Source organism: Myotis nattereri (assembly GCF_964212035.1).
Source record: "Myotis nattereri genome assembly, chromosome: 17".
Taxonomy (NCBI): Eukaryota; Metazoa; Chordata; class Mammalia; order Chiroptera; family Vespertilionidae; genus Myotis; species Myotis nattereri.
Window position 1 is genome coordinate 15752065 of NC_138092.1, and position 25811 is coordinate 15777875.

At 39.2% G+C, this 25811-nt stretch overlaps 1 protein-coding gene across 1 annotated transcript in view; it reads left to right on the plus strand.

The window, feature by feature from the left end:
- The window catches only part of ZFPM2 (zinc finger protein, FOG family member 2), a 314865-nt gene that overhangs the window by 278962 nt on the left and 10092 nt on the right, over nucleotides 1-25811 (plus strand). The gene's annotated exons all lie outside the window — the stretch shown is intronic.

Genomic DNA, 25811 nt, shown 5'->3' on the forward strand with positions numbered 1-25811 from the left:
CGCAAACCAATGGACCTTTAACCAAATGCAGCCAACCTGCCCAGCCACGGAGGAGCATTGCAGAGCAGTTTCAACTGATGAAGAAACTGAACAGGAACTGAATCGTAAGCTAATTACTTTCAGGGCTGGGCAATGGAAGGATACAGCTACTTGAGTAGGATATTTTATTGACTATATTTTCATCCTGTGGTCTTCTTTTGAGTTAAAAATAATCGGTGGGTATCTAGGACTTTCTTTGATCGTCTAGGACTATAGTATAAGCATAAGATACTAGCAATAAACAGAAGTACATTTCCTTGCCTTTTGCTACATGAGCCAAACTTTAAAATTTCAGGGTTTAAAAGCTAAGTCACATTTAAAATTATTTATCTTGAGGAAAGTATAGATTTTGTGAAAGTATTTTGAAACATAGGAAATGCAGTGTGTGCGTGTATGTATAAACAGGGTGGGGCAAAAATAGTTTTACAGTTTTGAGTACTCGAAACGGAGTTTATCCTTGCATTATTATTTATTATTGTATTATTTTCCACACAAAGAACTGTAAACCTACTTTTGCTTCACCCTGTATACTCATTAAAAAGTAGTCAAAATCAAATTACAACAAAAATTAATTTTGGAAAACAATGTTTTGCAAAATACATGTAGGATTTTCACAGATAAGTTTCTTCTATTATAATTAGAAGGTTAATAGATATTCCTGTTTTCCTATTGTTAATTATTACTTTTATTACTTTTTTCTATGGTTCACTGAGCCAATCGTTTTTTAAAAAACTGTTTTCTTTTGGGAAAAAACAATCTCACGGTTTTCCACGGATTCAAAGAACGTTGTAATAAGCTAGATTGTGCTCAAGAACGTGAGAGGGAGTAACTGTCTCATTCTTAGACTCTTGACTCTATTATATTTCATTTGCAAAATGTGTTATTTTTGTGATTGTTTTTTTCTTTTAGTTTCCTGGCACATTGTTGATACGATTTCAGGGTATTTTATACAATTTTGTGAATGACTTACATGATGTAATGCACTGAAATACATAGTAAGGTGTTTTAAAATCTGTCATTGCCAGTTAGCAGAAAAAGAACACCAAGTATTCAATCAGCGTTTTTGCAAGGATTCAAATTCAGAACCCCTAGTGTGTAGAGAAGTTTGGTTTCCCTGTCTCCACCTCTCTCCTCTCCTTCCAGCAAACACAGGCTCTAATTTTCAGAATTCATAAAGACCTTTGATTTTAAACAGTTAGTACTAAGTTCTCGGAGCAAGTAAGCGGTCAGTATACAGTGTGTCACTTACTTCAGATCACAACCGATGTATCTGTTACAGGTTTTTGTTTGTTTTACCATGAACTATACTCGCTTAGTCCCTCAATCACTGAATACAGACTGTGTTATAAAAAATCACAATACCTATTATCTTTTGGTTGTATATTTCTTATTACTCTTGTAGTTAATGAGGAGAGCCTTTAAATGTACTAAAACAGCACATAGAATGGGTTGTTTAGAATTTATGTGTCTTTTCCTATTTTTCCCGGGTCATTCAAGCCACTGCCAATTTCCCCTTAATAAAGCGAATCTCCAGTTCTGCATTTAGCCACAGTATGCCAGTACAATTTACATTTTGATTCACCATAAAATTTTAACTTTTCATATTATTTCATTCTGGAGTTCCACTTGCTTATTTAATAGATTGCCCTTTGATCTCATGGAGACAATTGCATTTTACTTCTCTAATGAAGCTTGTATTATTACAGCCAAGTAAATGTTGCACCAAATGGTAGAGGAAACCCCGAAGGGAAGTATGCCTTTTTTCCATGGAGGCTGGAGAACAGCAGTATAGTTCGTTTTTGAGAGTTATCAGACGGTTTGTCCCCAAATCCCTATTTCATGCCAGTATTTTATTTTTCATTCTGGGGTCTTTTATACTGGTAACATGTCTTCAAGATTCTCTGAGTTCTTTGTAACAACTAACCAGTTAAATAAGGTAACGTGTCCTTTATTCATCAGACGTCAATCACAACAGGAGCAAAAGCATTGCTTCTGATATTTTTGTCAAATAGTTTTATCCTCTTATTTACCCTTTAATAATTTGTCCATAGCATTTCTGGAAATTCATTTTCAGGGGTCCTCATGCAATTTATGCAGTAATGATTTTAAAACTTAGTCAAAATCTCAGTGGTTGGATCGAATGGGAAAGAAGTCAGTGGCTTAAAACTGTATTTTATTATGTGCGTTGTATTTATCCTTAAGGTATTTCTTGCCTTCGTTCTATCTATTTTGAGTAAAAAGAAGAGATTAAAGATAAAGTCTAAAACATGGATAAGGAAAGAGAAAGTCAAATCCATAAATAGAAAGTCGGAATATTTGACCTGGGGTCATAATCATCACCAATATAAGAACAGGCCTGGTTTTCCTTAAGTATTCATGTCAGAACCCTGTGTTTCCTCCTAAAATTGACTGTCCATACAATTAAATGTCTGTTGAGATCAGCTTGATTCCTCCTAATCGAAAGTGATAGCCAGGCCCTGGCTGGTGTGGCTCAGTTGGTTGAGCATCTTTCCCTGCACCAAAAAAGGCCACTGGTTCACTTCTGGGTCAGGGCACATGCCCCGGTTGCAGGGCTTGATCCCCTAGAGCAGCCGAGCAGCCGTGGGCAAACTACGGCCCGGGCCCGTTTGAAATGAATAAAACTCAAAAAAAAAAAAAACACCGTACCCTTTTATGTAATGATGTTTACTTTGAATTTATATTAGTTCACACAAACACGCCATCCATGCTTTTGTTCCGGCCCTCCGGTCCAGTTTAAGAACCCAGTGTGGCCCAAACCGGTTTGGCTCAGTGGATAGAGCATCAGCCTGTGGACTGAAGGGTCCCAGGTTCGATTCCGGTCAAGGGCATGTACCTGGGTTGCGGGCACATCCCCAGTGGGAGATGTGCAGGAGGCAGCTGATCGATGTTTCTCTCTCATTGATGTTTCTAACTTTCTATCTCTCTCCCTTCCTCTCTGTGAAAAATCAATAAAATATATAAAAAAATAAAAAATAAATGACTTCATTTAAAAAAAAAAAAAGAACCCAGTGTGGCCCTCGAGTCAAAAAGTTTGCCCACCCCTGCCCTAGAGGGTGTGCAGGAGGCATCCAATCAATGTTTCTCTCTCACATTGATATTTCTCTCTCTTTCTTTCCCTTCCTCTTTCTCTAAAATCAATAAAAATAGCCCTAGCTGGTTTGGCTCAATGGTTCAGTCAGCCTGAGGACTGAAGGGTCCCAGGTTCGATTCTGGTCAAGGGCACATGCCTGGGTTGCAGGCTTGATAACCAGTAGGGGATGTGCAGGAGGCAGCCAGTCAATGATTCTCTCTCATCGTTGATGTTTCTACCTCTCTTTCCTTCTCCCTTCCTCTCTGAAATCAATAAAGATAAATAGATAAATAAATAAATAAATAAATAAATAAATAAATAAATAAATAAATAAATAATCAGTAAACACATTTCTTTAAAATGAGAGCCAGGCTGAGGCTTGACCACTAGGATGTCAGGATCAGCAGCTTGAACTCCCTCCTGTGGGCAATGGAGAGCCATTCAAAAATGTTAATTGAAGGAGGGAACAGGATCAGGTTTGTGCTTCAGCCATGCATTCTTGCAGAAGTCTGGAAGACTGATTGGAAAAGCATAAGACCAGAGGTAGGGGGGTTAACCAGAGAGGGTTAGATGTGCTGGGGTCTGAACTAAGGCAGCATTGCTGCAGGAAGAAGAGGGAGGGGATTCGACAGATACTTTGGATGCACAATTGGTGGGACTTAGTGATTGATTAACTATGAAGATTGAGGACAATGAGAAATCTATTATGACTCCAGGATTTTGAGAAGATAATCAGAGTCACTCAGGAAAATCCATTTCTCAGCCCTGGATATCTGATCAGGGGATAAACACTAGGCCTTTATAGATTGGCAATATTGTCAGCCATCTTCTCAGGCCAAATTCCTGGTTTATTATCAAATACTAGAGGCCTGATGCATGAAATTCATGCAAAGGGCTCGGCCCTTGCAGCCCCAGCTTCATCCGGAAGGTCGTCCAGATGATTGTTCCGCTGTTAGGCTGTTCGTTCAATTTGCATATTAAGCTTTTATTATTATAAATGTTGCTGAAACCAGCCAATGTGCCAAGAATTCAGACACCTACCTAAAGGAGCTTAGAAAGAATGAATTTTCCTGATGGGGTAAAAGTTTAGGAAATAATTGGGCAATTATGAAGTGATCAATAGTAAAAATAATTTATATTGGAGAAGCCTACTCCACTAGAAATGAAATTTGGCCTTGTGTTGTTGCAACTGGGATTTGAATAACCAGACACGGATAGAGTGATCACCAGCATACTGCATATCTGTGGCTCTAAAGCAGGGAGGATGGGAGGGGGCAGTCTGGGAAACAAACAGGTGTAAAGATTTCAAATGATGTACAATGTAGTATTGCTATTTGCAGCCCAGTTTGATTTTACATACCATCCTTATAGTGACTTTAAAATTATTAAATGAGAGCCGTAGCCAGCAATGCATGCAAAATGTGTAGTCATTGTTGTAAACTACAAAAATATTGCTTTTATGCAAAGAGAATGCCATTGTAGAATTTTAAAAGGCATAGAAATAAAAGGCTCAGGATTGGAGCGATTTAAACAAACTCACTAGAATATAGTAGATGATTAAAATACAATCTATAATTACATTACAGTGGTATCAGGTAAGGATAAAAGCCTATAAATACACTGGGGTCAGGGTAAGCATAAAAAATGAAACAGTTATTTGAATAATCTGAGATCAAGTTGCAGTAATTAAAAACGAATGTATTATTCAAATGAAGGAATTAGATTACAACACTCGTATGAAAACATTGTGACACACTGAAATAAGTTGGAAATGATTTTTATTTTTTTTAAAAAAATGGGAAAAGGGATGTAATAACATTCACTGGAGAAAAGTAGACAGGCAGGGAATATATATTTAAAAAAAAAACTTTTGGCTGCCAGATGAGAGACTAAGAGAGGCTAGCTGTTCATATGCTTCTTGATATCTTAAACTTGCAACTGTTAAGCTTCTGTTGCTATTTTATTAAGTGATTTAATTTCTCAAATAATTCAAAGGTTCCAATTTATTTCCAAAATTTTTCCAAAATCCCTTTCTGTTTGCATAAAAGCATTTTTTTTTTGTAGTTTGCAACAATGAATTAATTATTTTGCATGCATTGCTGGCCACAGTTCTCATTTAATAATGTCAGAGTCACTCTACAGGATGCAATGTAAAATCAAATCATTCTTTGTGAACACAATAGTATCTCTCTCTCTCTCTCTCTCTCTCTCTCTCTCTCTCTCTCAATCTATATATATATATATATATACAGATTTATACATACAAATATGTACAGATATATACAGATATGTGTATATATAATTATATTTTTGTGTATACATATATAATTTTATGTATGTAATGTTTTCCTGCAAAATATAGACAGAACTGGAGATAAGGGAATGGTGTTATTTATGTGTTACTTTAGCATTTGGTGTTACTTTAACATTTCTTATAGTCAAAGGATGAAAAGTTTTATTTACTTTATAGCATCTCCTATTAAATATGCAATTGCATATATCAATTTACCAAAATGAGGGTACACACACATCTTTCCTTGGCTTAAGGGTGACATTCACTTGCACTGTATTAAAAGATTTATACAATTATCTTCCATTATTATATGTAGAATCTGCACAGTTGAATCCATATGTATTAGCCAAAAGGTAAAATAACCTCCTAGGTGTAACAACATTAATATGACCAGGTCCTGGGAAAGTAGAAACATCTGTTAAAGCAGAATAATATTTTAAAAATTATATGAGAAAATGTTTTTCAAAAGAAGGTAGTGTTATGTTTTTCTCTGATATTTTTGTGACTATATGGGAGCGTTTGGTTACTAAAGTCAGAGAACATGTTTTTATAATATATTTATATCACCCACTCCTCTTAATATAACACAATTAATTAGTTTAAAAAAAAACCACTGGAGCAATAGCATGCTATGAACACCTCCTAATTCTTCCAGACCTTATTAATAATGGATAGATAGGAACTACCGGCTGGTTCTCCACTGCTTTAAACCTGGAAATGTGTAATACTTGAAGCATCATAGAAGCATTTGTAAATTCATTCACTAGGACTACCTCATTCCCTTCCTTACAATCTCACTAGCCACCTACAAGATGATGAGTCTGAAAATGACATCATATTCATGCTGCACATTTGCATTCCACCCCCACCATCAAGTCACCCTCCCAAAGTTTATAATTATGAGGGGTTTTCCGTGCTTGTTAGAGTGATGACTTGACTGTATTCTCTTTAACTAGTAGAGAGGCTACTTTAACAGTGAGCTTTGGAGTGAACCGACATGGGTTCCAGTTCCATAATTTAGAATCTCTATTAAGTGTGGACAGTTAATCTCTTTAAGTATTTGTGTCAATGGATATAACGACACCACCAACCTCAAGAAGTTGTTTGGAGAAAATAAAATGGGATCTCATAGTAAGGGTTTAACAACTACTAACCATTGTTACACTAAGTCATGAACTACATATCAATCCCACAGCAGTTCTACGCTGGGAGATGAGTTACTCCCACATGAGACAAACAAATAACCAAACTATATATACATACACATATATAAGCATATGCATGCATATAATAGACTCAGACACACACAAAACTGTGTGACCTTTGGCACATCATCTAACTCCTTGGAGCTCCATTTTTTTCATCTAACAGGAGGTTCAGAAGCCCTCATGGTTCCTACCAGCCATAAATATTTATAGTCTTATCAGTGACATTCAGTGGGATGAGATAAATATATGCCTTGAGATGTCTTATTTCAATATCTTTATTTGGAAAGAGGAGGAGAAAAAAAACACTTGGGTCTCTAGTTCCAAAGATAGTTTGTCATCTCTTGGGATTTTCATGTTTGGGGTAGAGTTTTATATTGTTTTGCTTTATCTCCTCTGAAAAACAGATTCAGCCACAGAGGAAACATTGGCATTTATGAAGCACATATTACCTTGTTAAAATAAAAGTAGACCTCTTGCTTTCCTGCTGAGCTAGGTTTAGCTGCTCAAGCTACTCTAGATAAAAATCAGGATCTAGCCTGAGTTTATTTCAGCCACCCTTTTTCTTCGATTCACTCTCTGATCCCCCAGGTCCCTTCTTGGCTTCATGTCTACTTCCTGGCCCAAGTGTGACTTCCTACTATGGGCTGCTACTTCAAAGAGTCGAATACATGTCCTTTTCTAGACTCAGAATCCCGTCTTTTTCTTCTCTCCTTGCCTTCCCTCCCCTCTTTCTTTTCTCTGGGGCGGTCAGAAGACGGGGATCCATGTTTCTGACTTTATTATCATTTTTCTTATGTCAGAGCTTTGTTGGTTCTCAAAGACTAAAATCCTAAATTGAGCCTTGATCTTGAACTTTTATTTTTATGCTGTATCTCCTTTGCCTGTCTTTCCTCTTATCACAGCTTATAAAACATTACCACAGTTTGTCCTTAGCCTGACCCTACCTCTGTTGAAATCCTTTTCAAGCCTTAATTATATCCTGTCCTGTCTTTTTCGGTTCCTTCTTCAGCCATCTTCCACTCCCTAAAAATTTGGCTCTACTGAATACATCAACTAGATCATTCCCGTAGACCCTTTGTGTACAGAAAAAAATGTCATAACCTCAACAATTTATCTCCTTCCTTTACTCCATTTTAATAGAGCTATAAAGAAAGAAAACTTAATCTGTTGTACCTTTTTCACCTCCATTAAGAAACATTTTGGGGGAAATGGGTTGATTCCCTTGTTTTCTCCAAAATGCCACCTTTATTTTCTGGTTTCCCTTTTTGTTTATATGTTCATTTTTATCAGGCCATGCATAGGTAGAATAGATACCCATTTGTTCTCTTACCTTTCTTTGATCTGGTTAATTTAGAGCTGGGAGTGGCTCAGGAAAATATTGGATAGAATGACAGTAGGGATTTGCAGAACTCCAAGATTTTCCTTGGCCATCCCCCAGGTGCCGGTAGCAGCGCTCCCCTCACACAGGCCGTGTGGCAGTTTCCTTTATGACGGTGTGGGCTTGACTGTGCAGGCAGCGCTCTGCAGGATAGCCAGAGAGATGAACCGTGCAGACGATGCACTTTTGCACAACTCGGAGAGTACATCTCCACACTTACAAATGCTTACACAAGGAAAGAAAAAAAGAAGGCATTGATCTCAAGGGAAGTAGCTGAACGCAAACTAGAGCCATGTGATTTTCTGTTCAAACATCTATTTCCAACTCCTGTTCAAATGGCAGCTCATATCCAAGGATCTCCCTATTACTTTGAGAAAACATGAGGTCACATAGTAAGTGTTTACGAAATGTTACACTATTCCCTATATCTTCCTTTACACTACTCAATAACTACGCCTTAGAGCAGTGATGGCGAACCTATGACACGCGTGTCAGAGGTGACACGCGAACTCATTTTTTTGGTTGATTTTTCTTTGTTAAATGGCATTGAAATATATAAACTAAATATCAAAAATATAAGTCTTTGTTTTACTATGGTTGTAAATATCAAAAAAATGTCTCTATGTGACATGGCACCAGAGTTAAGTTAGGGTTTTTCAAAATGCTGACACGCTGAGCTCAGAAGGTTCGCCATCACTGCCATAGAGGATAACTTATTTTGTTACCTAGGTAGGAAGTTGAGTTTTCCACTGTCCTGCATAACGTCTGAATGATATCTTGGCTCTCCTAACTCACTAAACCAAAAAGCCCCGTTTAGAAATTTAAGACTAAAATGCGACCGCAAAGCATTCCAGGCATCTGTTCACCAAAAAACAAACAAAAAAAACAGAGCAGCAGACAAAAACCCCACCTGGATGGTGAGGGAGGTGTGACTCAGATAGACACGGAGGCGGCTGCGGTGAACTGAAGAGAGCATCACCCAGCCGGGACATCCTACAGCAGCGCCAACCTCGGCCCAGCCTCCTTCCCAGGAGCCCATTTCCAGGTCACCTTCCACTTGCTGCTTTGATACTCCCAGCCTCCTTATAATCCCAGTCATCCAGTGACCTGTCTTTTTGACCTGAGCATTTGTAAACAAAGGGAAATACGTTGATGTAACATTCACAACTTCATGCAGATCCATTTTTCTGATGAACTTCTTGATGAACTCTTTTTTTAAATATATATTTTTATTAATTTCAGAGAGGGAGGGACAGGGAGAGAGAGATAGTAACAGTAATGATGAGAGAGAATCATTGATCACCTACCTCCTGCACACCCCCTACTGGGAGTCAGGCCCGAAACCCGGAGATGTGCCCTGACCGGGAATCGAACCGTAACCTCCTGGCTCACAGGCCTATCCTCAACCACGGGGCCACGCCGACTGTGCTGGCCTGCACTCTGGAGTGTAACGTTCTTCTCTGTCTCTCCTGCCTGCACTAAACCGCTCCGATTCCAGGGCCTGACCACGGTCCTCCCTGAGGAGCACCTCCATGGAGAGGGTCCCCTCACTGCTTTCTCCTCCTGGCTCTCTTTTGCTTTAACTTGAGACTCAGACCTAAAGGTGAAGGATGAAATGTGAGAAGAGACATGAGGCTGTTTTTACCAAATGCTGTCACAACAGAGTCCAACTCAGCAGGAGTGTCCTCTCCCTTTTTCTTAACGGCTGTGATGAGCGCGCTTTTTTCCACAGCTCACTGACACCAGTCTGAGGATTTTGCACCCATTTTGGGATAAAGGCAACATATTTTAATGTTCATGTTACTCAAAACAACTGGTAAGCTCTTAAACATAGCATTGACCCTTCTGTGCAAATTAATGCACAGTAAAATTTATCATTCCAAGCTGAACAATAAAATGGAACAGAAGGCCAGGCAGGTCTTAGAAAAATCATTTGGCTCCGGTTTTATCATCACATGAGCAAAAATTTGAGATTTTGCAGTTTATTCCCCTAAGATCACCCACTCATCTGCAACAGCCTTGGCAGGAGGCCACCCTCCCTTCCATGCAGCCCTTCCTAACTCAGCTGTCAAGGGCCGACCTTGAAAGATGGGTTTTCAAAGCACCGGGCAGAGACACAACTCCCTTTCTCTTTGTGGAGTTACAGTGACGCGGAGCCCCGTTTCTTCCTCTGAAATCGCACCGTGTGCTACTATGTTGACTGAGCACTTATTTCATTTCTCTTGTTTTATTAATGCGAATAGAATTTATGAGAAACGTTTAATGTTCTTCAGTGGCCTTAAGCGCAAGTAGTAGCTAGAGCGTATATGTTCTAAACGTGCCTGTTTTAAGTAGGTCCTGCAAGTGATGGTCTGATACAACATGATGCTTATTCCACAGTGTCAGTGAGGTTTGCAAGCCCACTTTCCACTCACTTTAGTGGGCCTAGACATTCAACGATGGAAACCTTTAAATGTTGAGAGTCACTGAAAGCAGCTATCCAACTGGGACTCTGACCCAGGACTTCCACTTAAGAATGAGAAGTGTTGAGAACATAGTGTGACTTGGGGTGCCCTCGCCATATGCAAAGCCAGATGACAATCACATGGGGAGAAGCAGCCACTCAGTGGCACAATGAGAACAAGATGTGGGAGAAGGTGGGTGTAGAGGGGTTTACACGGATGCTCAGATAAAATTCCTGCACTCTTTGTCATTTGAAGGAAAGAGATACTGCTCGTTATGGTCACCTAATGGTAGTTAGAAGATAACAAAGTTTTCAAGTTCAGAGCAAACTTTCTCTCATTGGAGGAAGAGAAGGCAGGCAGGGGGGATGGAGAAGAAAAACATCACTTCAGACAGACTTTATACAGTTACTTAGCTGTCCCATTCAAAGCTGTTTTTTTTTTTTTCTTCCTCGGTACAAACACATAATTCCCCGCAGCATTCAGTCAGTATATCTGTGCCAGTAATCATAAAATATCTACTCAAAGAGTTTTATTATAAGACTTTAAAACATCCATAAAACCCATTCACATATAAGGCCTCTCATTCTTAATTTAAGAAAGTAATGTGAAGAAAAACAAAAAAGCAAAGAAATGGCAATGGTCTTATTTTAAGCCCAAAACTCATTTGATGAATTTATGTTATACTTCAGGAAACCGGTTTTCTGCATTTTTCCTGTTTTGGTGGGGATGGGAGGAGGTGGGAAATGTTACATCTTGATGCTGTATCTTCACATGGGCATGTGAGTTGAATGCAGTACCAGTTAGATGAGCATCAGAGGATCGTCTGTAAATTACCACAAAGTTGTCTAGTCAATTAACAGAAGTCTTTGGGGATTGTAAAGCTTGGTATAGCCGCTTCACATTTAGGATAAAGTAGAATGAAATAAATAAAGCCCACATTTTCTTCCGTGTCTGGGCTCATAGAATGTACCGAGCGCCACCTGCTGGTAATTAGTTTTTCAAAACTATTTTCTTACCGAACTATTACTTAGTTGAAACCAAAAGTAGGTAAATATGCATCAGTATAGAGAGACTGTTGTGAAGAAAATCAAAACGTATTGATATACTATAAATATACCTCACTTAAAATTAAAGTGTTTTATTATAATCCATTATATAATACTTTTAAGGTGTGTCTTAGGATAGAGATCCAGCAACATTTCCAATAAGAAGTGAGTCGAGTTTCCATGTTTTAGAATAGACCATGACAGTTTTACATATAGAAGTAGTAACTGTTGAAGTTTTCTGTTTTCACTCAACTCATAACATGAAAATATCTACCTGGTGCAACAACTTTTTTAAAAATTAAAAATAAGTAAAACACCTCACCATCATATTGGTGTGTGTATTTGAAGGCATGTAATGAGGATGAAAGTTTACATCTTAATCACCTTTAATCATTTAACTATAAGTTAAATTATTTTATAGGTTTTTTTTTCCTTAATTTTGTAAGACATTATTAATCAACATGCTTAAGTACACTTACTCTTACTCCATATCTATTTGTTAATTTAAAAAAAAATCTCTGTGGACAAAGAATATCAAAGTCTTGACAAAAGCCTCAAAGGTAGGGTGAGAAAGAAATACAGTACTTCTATTAAGAAGTACTTATTACAGGTTAGTGTCTTTGAAGATTTTTGTTTACTTAAAATCTATATCCGATTTTTGTTCTAATAGTTGGTATCTCCGAATTTCAAGGAATATAATAAAATCGCATGTGATTTTCTTCTGCAGTTCAGAGGCACCAAATTAGGCCATTGTTCCTCATGAACTTTCTTCTCCAGACCAGGCACAGTGAGGAACAGAGGCATGAGTGTCCATGGAAGGCACTTATTCATCCTGTTGTACCTAATGGCAGATTGTAAAGTGCTCACGAGGAAGCACTTTTAAACACAAAATAAAAACATAAACATTACTTTATGATATAATAAGAAAACTGGACAAGAACTGAAATCCCCAGAATTTGAACCTTAATAAGAGGAGTTGCCCATCGTTCACCATAATATGTTGTCTGCCTGTGGTCTCTTCCAGTAGAATTACTGAATCTTACGGAAGGATAGCATGTTCTCTGAAAAAAAAGGAATAACCCGAAAAAAGAAACATCCTCGAGGCCAGCGGTCACCAACCTTTCGGACCTCCCGGACCACCAGTGGTCTGCAGACCTCCGGTTGGCGACCACTGCTCTAGGCAGCAAAAGGATATGAAAAAGAAAAAGTATAACATGAGGGCACTTAATTTGTGTGTTTAATTTTGAGGTTTTTAAAAAAATAACATATTTTGTGGAGAGAAAATTAGAGTAAGTATGCTTAAAAGTGAATAAACGTTGAGGAACATTGGAATGATTTTGGCTGTTCAGAGAGAGGTTTCTAGAAAAACACAACACAGAGAGAATTTATTCCCTTTCCCTAGTTTCTTCCTTCTGAGGGACGATCCGGTCAGCATCTAAGGGGCAGGGTTTCTTCTAAGAAGACGTTTCTGACCATTTGAACCAACTGTTGTTGGAACCCACCTTGTGGGAGGAGACTTGGGCAGAATACCTCTAAGTGCTCAGGGGCACTGGAACCTGCGAGCCTCCGTCTGTGGTGGCAGATGACAAACGCAGGGTCTGCCGGACACTTGGCACTGCCATCCATGCATCCACGTGGCCCTGCAGGGGCCCGCCAGCCCTTCAACACCCCGCAGAGGAGCAGGAGTCTACCCTTTTAAGCTGACTCCCCAGAGAAGTGTAATGAGCCTCTTGGAATTAAATGGAAATAAGAAAAGCAAAACAAAGAAGTGTAATGGAAATGGACAAGCTGAGAAAGGAATAGAGAGGTTCATTTCCAGCCTGATGCTTGGGGGGCTTTCATCAAGATACTGCAATGGATATTATACAGAGCCGTGGAAGGAGGAAAGAAAGAAATTAAAAACAGCCCCTATGATGAACTCCTATAATTTATTCCTCTGCAGAGCAGTAGGCACAATGTTTCATTTTCGTTCCTCTCCACCTAATTTCTGATTATTCCCAGGCTGGGCAAGAATGAAAATTAAGCATACCCAACACACGAGTCATAATGAAAGTGCGGAATGCACGCAGATTATTCATAAGCTTTCGAGTTGTGTATTTTGGTGGAGACTTCCTCCCTTCTGCTCCTGATTGCTGATGAAGAATGGTGTTTTAATAGGCAGATGGTAAAGACAATTACAGTTAGGGGCTCAGCTGGGAGTTACATCAGTTTATTGCAAATTATTAGTTGATAAATGCTTTTGTTTACAAGCAGAGGCTTAAGCAGCTTTGTAATCAGTGTATCAGCTGCCAGGGGAATTTTGACAGATCGCCTTTGGGGTGTAATGTCACCTCTTGGCCAGTCGTTCAAAATCGTGATGGCCACAGTCAGATGGGCTGCCTCACGACTCCATGGTGAGCTCCTGCAGAGCGAGGACGCAGCGCTCAGCAGAGCACAGACCCCAGGATTGCTGGGAAGACTCAGCCATGAGCAGACCTCTTCCTATTGAAATCCCATAAAACACTGTCTCTGTTTGCCTAAACCCAAGGTAGGCTGTCTGTTTCATGACTTCCAGCACATGAGTTCAGCTTTTCCCAGGCTGTTCTGAACATCTCATTCATGGGGCCAGGCATCCTGCATCCACACCGCAGCAGAAGTCTGGAACTGACCACACTGACTCTGTTGACTTCTTTTCCTGAAAAAGGACTTCATGGGCTTCTTACAAGGAAGAGGAAATGCTCTCAGTAGGAGCCATTTTCTGAAAGGAAAAAATAAGTTCTGTGGGGAGAATGCACGCCAGGAGCCAAAAGACCTAAGTGGGGATCTATTACAAGTCTGAGGCTGAGATGCCTCCTGTGGTAGGAGGAAGGGAGTTCAGGCAACACCCTGGTTGAGCCAGGCTGGCGTGGATGCCCTGGTCTCTAAAATGGGAGGATAGTATTTCCTGTTTGTCACACAGATCATTCCTTTAGATTAAGGAGGGTGTTCGTGTTTCTTTGTTTCTGAGTTCCGCTCAGACCAATATTATCTGTTGGATTGATGCTAAATAATACAGCCTGTAATGTATGAAATGACAAATAATTCATAGATGATGTTGCCAAGCTCATTTCCAAAATACTTACTGAAAGAGGGTGCTGTCATTTAGTGTTTTCACATTACAGGATTATCAGCATTTCCTCGCTTTCTGCGTTACCATAAAGACACCGTTTATAAGCCTGAGGATTCAAAGATGTCTAAAGGATTCACATGATTGATGCCTATAAACAAACTTTCACATTTCATGCTAATAAAATAAGTTTTTGTGGGCTTAATCAAAACAGAAATACTTAAATAATCATTCACAATAGCTCTTATAATGCTATAATGGTCCTTTTTAAATATATTTTTATTGATTTCAGAGAGAGGGAGAGATAGAAACATCAATGATGAGAGAGAATCATTGATCAGCTGCCTCCTGCACGCCCCACACTGGGGATCAAGCCCACAACCCAGCATGTGTTCTTGACCAGAATGGAAACTGGGACCCTTCAGTCCGCAGGCTGAAACTCTCTATCCACTGAGCCAAACCAGCTAGGGCTACAATGGTCATTTTTATTTGTACCTACTGACTGGTATTCAGTGTTTATTTTGGCAACACATTAAAAAAAAAAAAGCCCTGGCCCGTGTGGCTCGGTTGGTTGAGTGTCATTCCATGCACCAAAAGGCCGCCCGTTGTATTCCTGGTCAGGGTGCATGCCCGAGTTGCAGGCTCGATCTCCAATAGGGGGCATGCAGGAGGCAGCTGATCGATTTTCTCTCTCACATGGATATTTCCCTCCCGCTCCCTTCCTCTCTCTTTAAAATCAATAAAAACATATTTCCTGGTTTTCAAGGAAAACTTACCGAGCTAATAAAGAACTAACTCCTGAAGTCAAAAGCCAAGTTTCATAGCTGGAATTATATACCCCATATCCTCTCAAATACTGACATAATACGTGATGATCTTTGGAAATATGAATCCAGCTGATAAATTTTAAATCATATGTTTCATATATATATATATGAATTTTCTTCTGTTAGTCTCAGAAATACGGTTAAGTGTGTCTATTCATTTATCTCCCTGACTCCTGTTGTTCTATTTCAGATTCTCAATTAAGAATGGGAGGATAGTATCATCAGAATAGAATACACTTTATTCAAACTGACACATGGTTTAGTAAAGTTTGTAATTTGAATGTTGGGTTAACATAAGCTTAGTTAAAAAAAAAAAAAAAAACATTTGGGAGAACACCAGAGTGTCGTTTTTATCCTCACTCCAACAATCAACACACAACATTCAGTTCCCGATTTTCCAGTTATTAGGCAATTAAATGTTCTGTTCACATCAGAGGAAAGGATGCTTACAGAAAAGCTGAAGAATGAAAGCCTTGATATCTTAAATAGTAAATCGTGTCTTAACATAAAGAGCATAAAAAGTTGTTTTTCAATTTCTATAATCAAGTTAATGAAGGATAAATGGTGCATTTGCCAAGTAGTGCTGCTGTGTGTCCATCTCTCTTGATTGGAAAAGGCAAAGAAGAATTTTTTTTTTAAAAAAAGAAGTCTGTCCTCTCCCTTGGCCCAAATACCAAAGGGACCCTCCTGAGTTGCTGGCCAACTCTGAATTTTTCCTCCCTCTCCCAGGAACTGTTAGGATGCGCTATAAAAAGATGTCAGGAGCGCCAGCCTGGGAAAGTTGAATGCCCCCAAATGCCCTACATTGCCTATAAGTACAAATGAAAAATGTTAAAGATAATTTAAAAACAGGAAAGACCTTTTGCAAAATGCTTTTGATTTATTGCTGGGTATTGTGCAGATCTTTATCAATTATTCTCACTCCATTTTATTCAAAAATATTGTAAACTGTGAGTTGGCATGTTGCTGCATACGGGGAAAAAGGCATTAATCAACTCTAAATAAACAAGTGCAAGATCTATCTAACAACTGTGAAGTAGTTAATACATTTTTGAGCAATTCTATTCTAGAAAAGAGGTCTAAAAGAGTAGTGCTTAATTATCTGGACTCCTCTGTGCTGGGCTCCCTTTTGATTGTATTAATGAAGCAGCTGGTCCATTGTTTCCCTTTAATTCCTCTATTGTTTTAAGAATATGTCACAGCTCTTTATTCTTTTATCAGGTGCTGTGCAGGAGGAGCCACACAATACCTCATATTCCTACTGTATTTGCCAATGCACAAAGAAACCTCCACGGCAGTTTTCAAAGAAGGGCACACATAATTTATAAGTTCTCTTCCTTGCACTTCTCCACTGTCAAGAATTTCAGCAGTATTGAATTTGAATTCATTATAAAATTTGGATTAAACAAGGTGGCCACATATAGATATACGTACAGTGTTCATGTCAAAACCCTGGGATCTGGGCAGTAACACGTGTGATGGTGAAATAGGGCATTTAGTTCGCTTTTAGGGAATTAGTCTGACCAATCACTTCCCAGTTATGAAAAGGTTACATTTCACAAGCAGGCATCCTGTTGTATTTTTCACATTTTTTTAGTAAAAGTTAAAACAAAGAAATGACCAAATAAGTAAGTAGGCTTGTTTCCTCCACCTCCAGAAACATAATGTTCTTGAAAGAGTGTGTGTGTGTGTGTGTGTGTGAGAGAGAGAGAGAGAGAGAGAGAGAGAGAGAGAGAGAGAGTTAAACAGCCCATTTATCCTCCAAGAATGACTTTAATTTACTTACGTACCTAAGATGTATATGACTTCCTTGATAGAACACTACGCTATCTTTATCAGCTAAACTCTGATCATCAATTGACTATCTTCTTAGTGTACAGCTTAACCAACATAGTATATAACATAACATTTTTCTGCCAGGGTTACTTTAAAATTCTGGTTCATTTCCATATATCCACAAAATCTACAAAAAAATCACCTATGATAAAATCATCTTGAAGCTCTGATTCACATAGACATCTTTTTACACAAGTGGAGTTTTTTTCTTTGTTGTTGTTTTTTTCCTTTTCAAACTCTGTATTTAGGAACTGTCTTTTTCACCCCCCCTCCCACCCTGCCTAGAGTTCCCAGTCTAATAAAGAGAAGCCTTAATGACTAATGCTACACAGTAAAAGTTACTAAGTTCAACTTTTAGAAAAGCCCTTAGCATAAATGATGTTGCAAGTTCCTATGTCCTTTTTGTATTGCTAGGTGAGTATCTGTGGGTTTTGTTTTATTTTTAGCTAAAAATGAAGTTTCAAACTGGTATCCTTATCTATGTGCTTGAGGCTCCTTCTCCTATGGAGGTAGTGTGGGACAAAATCTAAATGTGATTTAATTGGTTCAATTTGCTGCATATTTTTATGCTAAACTTAGGTTCGTGTCTTGATAAGCTCAGACGTAGTTTAGCTCGAGGTTTACAGCTTCATGTTGCTTGTATTGCCTTATTTTTACAAAGCAAGCGTCTATCAATCACACAGATAAATTAGAAAGAAGCATGTATAGACATAACACATGGGAAAGATTTTTCAGCGTGCTATGTAATTTATTAACCTGATTTTTACCATTGTAAGAAGCCGTGAATTGCAGATAGCATGGGCGAAGTTAAATGCTTTTATACTGGATACATTTTGCTTATACAGAACTCTATAGGTATGGTCGAACAATATAATTGAAGCTTTGTCAGCTCTGTAACCTAGCAACAGATAATTCTGTTAGGTTACTGAATTGCTCCTGGTTGACAAGTAGGGAGTATTTTTGTGTTTATCATGTTTGCTAATGATGGGATCCTTTCCAAAAGGCTTGTCTTAATCTTAATTAGAGTTTATCAGCAGAGGTCTGCATGACATTGTGCAGACACTGATTTCATAAATAATAAAAAGTGCAAGTGAAAAATTTGGCAGGATGAGGAGATACTGAAGGCCACTGCTTCTAGAAAGAGGGGTGCGAATTTCCAAAATGTAATTGAGTTTGAACTGTGACTTTATTCTTTATTATGGAAACTTGTAGTTCACTTCACTGCAGTTTTGACAGCAATTATGAGGAAAATTTATAAGCCTCCTGTTAGGAATCATATTGCATTGTATAAGAACTTTGATCATAAACATGACTTAGACCAGCAAGTACATGGTTTTTCAAGAACGTCAAGGTCTTCATCATTATTACTCGTTGTGGTACCTTGAATGTATCTGTCCTTTATTTGCGATGGGAGTGGTGTGTGGCTGTGGGGACTGGGGAGAGTGGCTGTGTCTGCAGCGTGAGAGGCAGACAAAGAGAGACTCCTAAAATAACCTTTATGTTTGGAGAAAGCCGGGGAGGTATCAGATAGCTGCTTCAGTGCCCGATGTCATTTGATAAAGATTTCATGTCCATGCAGTAGGCATGGGATTTTATTGCTCTGGTTTGCACAATAAGATCTTTTACAGCTTAGGGGGATGAAGTATTATTATTAGTTCCATACCTTCAAAATAATAAAGAATTAGACATTGTAGAACCGAATATCATTCACATTTTACTAAATTCCTCACTGGCTTATTTAATCCCTTGAAAGAGGATGCTAAGACATGACATCATTCCTCTTTCTGGCTCTCTTCGCCTTTTCAATCATCAGTCCCATAATCTTCAACCATTAGTGGCCAGGGGAAATTCAAAGCTATTTTCGATGTCATTTTCTGAGTATCAAAACGGACATCCCTCTGCTGGGTTGTTTGAATACATCTATGAAATATTTGATTATCAAGAGGTTTTTTGTTCATAGAGCCTCACTCTTTCTATCCTACACAAACTGCGGGAGGTGTACACTTATGGCAGTGATTCCTAACCCTAGAGGACATTAAGCCCTCTGGCAGCTTCTAAAAAATAATGAAGCCCAAACTTCACTCCCGGGGATTTTGATTTGATTGATCTGGGGTGGGACCGGGAAATCAGTGTTGATTAAGAGCAGTCAAGATTGCCGGTGATTAAGTAGAATTTTTATGCCCTTTTCATGTCCAGCTGAACTTGCAATTTAAATAGGAAATTGAGCAAATGCTGCATTTATATTTAATATTATCAAATGATTTTAATATGTGTGAAGTGTTTAGACTAGTACTTGGCACATATTAAGGGCTTTCTAAGTGTTAGCTATTCTAATTGTTTTTTCGTCGTGTTAGAAGTTCCTTCCACATCACAAATATAGACATGATTCTCTGGATTGTAACTATGCAGTTGAAAGCTATATCTCATAGCTGAGTAACCTTCTTGACACTGTTTCATAAAGTGAACCATCTTATTTCTGATTCAGAGGGAGAACTGTGCTAAATACTCCGAGAAATCAATATAAGGTGTAATGTAGTTAGTGAACGTCAGATGGCGCTGTGACTTGGGACACCTGGTTTTTCATCCAGAATCTAGAGCCAAACTCTAACCCCTCATAACTCCATCTCACATGTCCTTTTATCATCCTCCAATTTCCCTCTAGCTGAGTGACCTTGAATAACTCATATTTCCAGCCCCGTGATCTCATAATAATGTGTGATTATTACTGTTGTTAGTATGTTGTTTGTAGAGGCATTAAAAATTGCTTACAACTTGATGATAATAATCTAGAGGTTATCTAGCCTAAGGCTGTCATTTCACATGATGCAGGTAAAGTTAGTCTTCCAGATTACACAGTAACTAATAATCAAGACTAGGACTAAAGTTTCATACTCTCCAGTCAATTGCTCCTTCTAGTTCATCCTTGGACTGAGGACAAATAAATTTTTTGTTTGTTTTTTGTGGGTTTGTTTGTGTGTGTGTTTTTTTGACAAATAAATTTTTAGTGATTTGGTTGCCAGCTATGCTTCATAATTATCATGTTGTCTTTTAAACCAAAATCATTTGCTCTGGAATGAGAGCAGTTAAGCATATGACATTGCCATATGTGCACCCAACACCTTTACATATTTCTAATTGTGTTTATATCAACACATCATGAGTGTAGATTAGTTCATTGAAAATCCTCTTGGTGTAAATCAAGGGCATTAAACGTACTACTCATATGAAAGCTACAGAAAACATTGTTTAGGTTTATCAGGTTTCATATCCATAGAGAGGTGACAGGAACTGGCACTCAGAACACAAGCAGAAACACAAATCAACAGAGTAACCAGGAACTCACACTTTTCAGGCCCAAAATGTATTCAAATGAAAATGGTTAATGTGGCCAAATAAAGTAAACTCCATCTCAACAGCAATTTCATCCCACAAGGAACTGAGCTTTCAAGTCCTTTGACAAGTAGCTTTACTAGGAAAACTGGGAGGCGAGAAACCTTGCTCTTGTTTTGTTTTGAACCATCTCATATGAAAAACTTTTTATAAAAGCTATATTCCCCTCCTTAGCTATGGCAGTAGTCTGGGTTCAGAGTGGACGCTTTTTAGTGAATAAATGTTACTCTCACTTTTTCCCCAGTGTCTTTATTGTGGTTATATATATATATATATATATATATATATATATATATATATGACAACATTTTCTATTTTAATTATTTTTAAGTATACCGTTCACGGACATTAAGTACATTAACAATGTTGTGCAAACATGACCACCAGCCATCTCCAGAATTCTTCTCATCTTGCCGAACTGAAACTCTGCACCCATTAAGCAGTAACTCTCCATTTACTTTCTGTCTCTTTGATTTTGAATACTCTAAGTATAAGGGGGGAAATATAGTATTTGTCCTTTTGGGACTGGCTTATTTCACTTAGCGTAATATCCTCGAGGCTCATCTATGTTGTAGCATTGTCATATTTTCCTTCTCTTTTAAAGCTGAATAATACTCCATTGTATGAATAGGCCACATTTTGCTTATTTATGCTTCTGTCAATGGACACTTGGGTTGCTTCCATGTTTGAACAATTTTCAATACTCCAGCTCTGAACCTGGGTGTGCAAATAAATATCTCTGAAACCCTGCTTTTAATCCTTCTGGGTCATCAGGTAATTCTATTTATAAGTTTTTGAGAGAATGCCACACTGTCCCAGAGTGGTTGTACCATTTTACCTTCATCAGCTGTGCTCAGGCTTCCAATTTCTCACATCCTTGCCTATACTTGTTATTTTCTGGGTTTGGTTTGGTTTGGTTCGGTTTGATAGTGGTGCTCTCATTTTAAAGCCAAATATAATATCTTGTGATTTGTTTCCATTAACATGAGGTCAATCAGTGAAAATACCAAAATAGCTAACTATCAATATGATTTTTCTTGCACCCAGATTGCTTCTTAGTCAAGATTAATACTACTGCCTTCCATTCAACTGTAAATTAGAGTTGGCCATATTTCGCCTCGCTCTAAAAGCAGTAGGGTAGGAAACGGGTTGCCCTGCCTCTTCAGCTCCAAGTTAATTGCTAGAAACTGTTTCTAACCAGTCAAGATACAAATTGTGATTTACAAATGGATGTAGCCTTCACCCTTTTTTTCTGAAATGAGTTAGCGCTTACCAGTATAACATAGATGCATTTGCTCATTGAATTCATAGGTTTCTCTTCAGTAAGATTTCTTGGATTCAGCAGGGCAGTGAGAAATGAGAATAATAGTCCCAATCAGACCAAACCAAAAGGATAATGGTTAACAATTATACAGCACTTAATACATGCCAGGTGCTGTTCTTAAGCTTTCATATATATTAATTAGCTCATAATAACACCGTGAGTTCAGTACTAGTATCATCAGCCCCATTCTCAAGGGTGAGGACACTGATAGGCAGGATGCTAAGGGGACAAGTTCAAAGTCACATAGTAAGTGGCAGAGCCAAGATCTGCCCCTCGGCCATCTGGTCCCGTTGTCCATACTTCTTCCGGATGGGCTTCTATCCCTCACTGGCATTCACACTTATAATATTTTATTTTAATCACTAACTGACACTGAGTGGCAATACTTGGGACATCTCACATTATAAATAACTCCATCAAGTCCTATACATTCACCATGTAAAAAACTCAACCACACAGTTTCAGAGAGCCAGCCCATGATCTTTCCGGTGTCCTTCTCTTGGTTCCCTCTAACTTTCCCAAATATATGCTCTCTCTGTCTTTAAATGATTCCATGTCCTCTACCACTACCTTTAATGTTGAGATTCCCCAAGTTTCAATCTTTTGTCCTTTTCACACTGTACTCCTCCTGAGTTACCACAATAATGTCAAAAGCATCACAGTCGTTTAGAATGTGCCCGTGGCTTCTAAAACAAGAGTTTTCTCCATCCTTATGTCTCCTCCACGTTCCAACTGCCTCCTAAATGCATTCACCCCGAAGTCTCTCACATACCTCAGATGCTACATTGTCAATGCAGAATTTGGTATATCCATGCATGCACATACACATACATGCGTACGGCACACATGCACATGCATACTTGGGCTTTGGAGCTGGACACACAAGAGTCTAAGTCATGATTCTGGCACTGACCACGCCTGTGTCTTTGGGCAAGTTAATTAACCTCTCCAAGCTTCAGTTTTCTCAACGCTAAAGGGAGGAAAATATCACCTGACTTCATCGAGTAATTGACACGGTCAAAATAGAAGTACAGAAACCAGGAAGCCTGTCTGGCCCGAAGCGCTCCTCACTGGTACCCATTGCCTCCTGGTTGTCTTAATGTCCCAGCTTTACTGCCTTATTCATTGCATCACCATCATCTGGTTTCCCAAACCAGAAACCTTTGTGTCATTTTCAGCGGCTTCTTTTCTTTCTACTCACCCCACAAAATCACCCCATTCCTCTCAGCCCTGCTCTCGGGTGTGGCTCTGTTCTCCCTCACAAGTTACACTTCTCACAACTGCACTCGCGCCATAGCCTCCAAATGCCCCTGATGGTAACATCTCCCTTCCGTCCACTCTCACTACCCTGAGATCTTTTTCTGTAAGAAGCCCATGTCAGGAATTTGTTCATTCAGTCACTCGAAGAAAAATATACCATCTCCCTCACCAGGAGCCAGACGCAAGTGTTTTATGTTACATTCAAAGCTGTCTCATCTTGCTCTACACTCTTTTCGTGGGAGGAAGCCCTGATTGGTAATGTTTGCCAGGTCCAGTGGCAAATGCTACAGCTCTCGCCAGGGCCGATTTCAAGTTACCAATGTGATAGCCGCCACCAGCACACAGAATCCCTGACAATTGAACATTCTGCTCTGTGATCTGGAACAGGCTGGCTCATGCACACCAATGCCCGTAAACGCCCTTTGCTCCCTCAGACCCTGAGCTCCGGGTGTGCTGGCCTCTGAGCCGTCATTGGGACCACAACCCCGCACTTGCACGCGTGCGTCTCTTTCTGCCATTCAACTGTAATGAGGTGGACCTGTGCACATACTTCTGCCATTTTACCTCTGTTCTGCATGCAGCCATCAAAAACTTACCTGGGATGGTTTACCTGAGTCCCCCAAGAACTGTCAGTTTTTCACTGTCCTCCCATTTTCCTCAGCGTGAAGCGACAACACCCACTGCATGGTATTGTGCTCTGCTTATGTGTGTGCATTCTAATTTTATAGCTGTGTGTAAAGCCCTAGCACCCAGCTGGCACACAGCAAAGAGTTCGATGAATAGCTGATGAATGAACGATTTGAAAGATTCACTCCTAAGACAGCTGACTTCCTCATCAAGTCTACACAGTACATTTTGATTCTAATTCCACCTCTAAAAAGATATGCTCTGACCAAACCATAAAAGGAGATAGCGCGACAAAGACACCGAATGTGAAACATTACCGGGGATGTCTGAAACCACAGGTGTGCGCTACCCCTGTGAGGTTGTTTATTAACACAGAAAACTCGTGTTTTCCTTAACTTTTCCTTACACTTAATATTTGTGAAGATTATTTAATTATTGGAGCCTTTTGGGTCTAAGTTGGAGCTCAAGTATTGAATCATTCTTGTACATAGCCCCATAGCCCATGATCAAGATTAGCTGTGAGTGGTACCTCCTGTAAAAATCTCTATTTCTGGGCAACTGAGTTCAAAATGTTCTTTTTGTGAAAAGTAGCCATAACTGGATTTACCACCGATGTGAAGTTACTAACAGTAAATTATTACTAATAATAACGTAAGTCATTCCACGCATCGCTGAAATCCAATGACTCAGAAAGACCAAGCTGTGAAAGAAATTGTGATGGGAGTGTGTGGCTCCGCCCCCCTACCTCTATCACATACACTCACTGAATAAACCGTGTCTCCCAGGAAACAAAAGGTACAAGTGATCACCTTTGTCACCAGCTGTAAGGAGTTTGGATCTTTCATGTACATCAGAGAAGGCACAGCCGTGGCCGATGACAGAAGCCATCCAGGGAAGCGTCGCCAGCAGAAATACACCACTTAGCACATGGGACGCTCGCTCGTAGAGTCCACCATGATGCCACTTCACTTCCCTATTTTTAATAAATAAATCAGGGCCAAAGCGAATCTGTTTCTCCTCTTTGGTTTCAAGATCTGACAGTGGTTGGCAAACTGTGGCTCGCGAGCCACATGCGGCTCTTTGGCCCCTTGAGTGTGGCTCTTCCACAAAATACCGACTTCTGCGCAGGGGCCACGAAGTCTCAGTCGCACTGTACGTGCGCACCTGCACGTGGTATTTTGTGGAAGAGCCACCCTCAAGGGGCCAAAGAGCCGCATGTGGCTCGCCAGCTGCGGTTTGCTGACCACTGTGTTAGAGTCAAAGTGAAATAAAAAGTGAAGCTGTTTTCACCTCTAGTCTTTTAGGATGTTGGTGTCTCACTTTGAAACTTGCACACTCATGTGAAGTCTGTAATCCTAGCTTTATTTCTTCACAAAATCTATTGTCACAGAAGGTGTTTTGTTCCTTTCCCTTTAAAACTTCATCAGCTGGTTTAATTACTTGTCCAAGTTTCCTGTAAAACAATGCACCCTCCTTCTGTGCAACTCTGCCATATCATATGCTGTTGTTATCTTTCCCACCAGATTTTTACCACAGTTGTTTAAAAACTATAATCTTTTTGAGGGTGGGGAAAAAATGAAGTGCAGTTGAAGAGACAGTAATGCCGAGAGATAAACAGAGCAGTATTACTTATCAGAATGGGTACGATTTTTGCCTGCTAATGAGTACAATATATAGCCTCGCAATATATACACGAGGGAAAAAAATAGCTTTATAACATATCAAGTATGCCACGTTATTCCAGCCATAACTGTATAGGATACGTATCTAGGCCTGAGAGTGTAGATAACAAAATATAAGTGCTTTGCCTGTCTAAACATGTTAAATAAATGAGCATTTGCTATCGCATTCCAATACATTGGAAGATGGACTTGCATAGTTAATTTTCTTTTTAATGCACCACACGTGATCATTTGAAACACAGAGCCAGAGTATATCTCAGTGTTTGAGGAAAGAGTTCTTT